This window comes from Aedes albopictus, chromosome 2 (genome assembly GCF_035046485.1).
Source record: "Aedes albopictus strain Foshan chromosome 2, AalbF5, whole genome shotgun sequence".
NCBI lineage: Eukaryota > Metazoa > Arthropoda > Insecta > Diptera > Culicidae > Aedes > Aedes albopictus.
In genome coordinates, this window is record NC_085137.1 from 454,830,289 (window position 1) to 454,832,424 (window position 2,136).

Below are 2,136 nucleotides of genomic sequence, written 5' to 3' on the forward strand. Positions count from 1 at the left end.
TATAAAATTATAGCAATGTTAGAAATACTATTTTAAACGAAAAATCCGTCAACACGACTTATAAAATACTGAAACACGTTACAAGATACCATTTAAAATGCATTTAAAGATTGTGGGGATTTTTTTTGTTCAGGGTGAACTGTTACTTTATCGTTTGAACTGTCATTCTATCCACGGAAATTAAAACTGTTTTGTTTATTTAACCATCGAAATAAAGGAATTGGAACGTGATAAAATCACGTTATACTCAGAAATATGCGCTCTTTAGATTTGGGTAAAGAAAATGGCAATATTTTATTCACTTAAACAACTCAAATGGGATACAGTCAACTTTCGTTCGTTGGGCTACGTTTAGGTGGGCTTCGTTTTAACTGGGCGCCCGTGAGGTGGGCTATAGTCAAGGGGAATGACATATCCTTTTCTAACCGGAATATCCGCATTTATCCGTTTCTAACCGTCGCTAACCGTTGCTAAGCGGGCTGCTAAGTGAGCAGCGGTTAGACACGGTTAGCGACGGTTAGAAACGGATAAATGCGGATATTCCGGTTAGAAAAGGATATGTCATTCCCCTTGGCTATAGTTCAATTGAAGCGAAGTCAAACGTCACTTTATAACATTATGACTTTATATCATATATGACGTTAAGCGCCATTTGTCTTGGTAGCCCTGAATTTCTTTTCTTAGAGGTTATTTGACAGCTGAATACTCAGCCCAGTTAATGAAAGTCTTTCACTAGCTGGACTGAGAGCTTAGTGCAACGAACGAAAGCTGACTGTACTGCCCGCACTCGCATAACAGTTCCATTTGCAAAAAGTAAGAATTGAGAAAACAGTATTTGAAGATTCAAAACTTGTTCCATAAAAAAAATTGAAACATCGCCAAAATTTGAAAAATATTTCGATCATCTCGAAACTTTCACAGATTGTTTTGCATATTAATATATAACTGTAAAAAATATTACAATCCCTACAAAGTTGTTCAGTTTTGTGTTACGTGACACAAAAATCCATGATGGGACTGTTATGCGGGTACTTTTGATATGGGACGCTCATGACTTGGTATTTTTCAACACATTGACAAAAAATCGTAATTTTTATTGTTGTTTGTGGAAGTACATCAAAAATGATGACTATTCATAACGTTAACTCAAAAGTGATGAAAAGTCAAATGGGACTGTTATGCGAGTGGGGGCAGTGTATACCTATAGGTACTAGCTAGATTTAGAAGTGAGAATATTGTGAATCAACAAGATACGGTGCAGCCATGGTTCTTTAACACAACAAATCCCATTAAAACAGGTATATGGAAATTTTCGTTTTATTTTATGTAAAATAAAACGGCTTCGTTCTTCACCAATACTGGATCTAATATTTTTTTCTTTTTTGGTCAACTAATTCTGGAGCTCGATTAGAATAGGTCGTATCCCTGATAAAAAATATCATAAAAATACGATAAATTTTATTGTTACAACACCATTTTTTCGAAAAATATTCACCATTAAACGTATTGTAATTTACACGGCACACTCACCATCACCCCAATTGTTTTATACCATTCGGCGAATGGTAAATGGCACTTTTATAATAAAAAATGGTGGTCGTTATTTATCTTAACCATAAAATTTTGATAAAATTTTCATACACTTTTTCGCGAAAAACAATAGAATGTATTGTGTTTTTATGAGACATTTTTAGGGCAATTTTCAAAAGAAAACATTATATCTTAATGTTTTTTCATTGTTCATACAATACAAATACAATTAATTGAATGGCGTCAAATGCATCGTTGTTACAATAAAAATACTATAATATTTGTTGTTATTTGTGAGCAGTTTTCGCTTTTGAAAATCCATAGAATTTATATTTCCCGCTAACATTTTTTTGTTCGTGCAGTTGAAAATTGGAATTTTTGGCACGCGAAAATCGATTTTTCTCCTAAACCGTGTGTCTGACTAACGTCGGGCACAGTGCGCTGGATAGAGGGCCAGGTCCGCTGTCCAGTGCCCTACGTCCGACGTTAGGTTTCACGTATGGATTTCGAGAAAATTCGATTGTCGGGTGTGGGGAAACATCGGGTTTCAACCGCGACGACAATATATCCAGCATTTACGAGCACTAACGACCGCCAGAATGATAT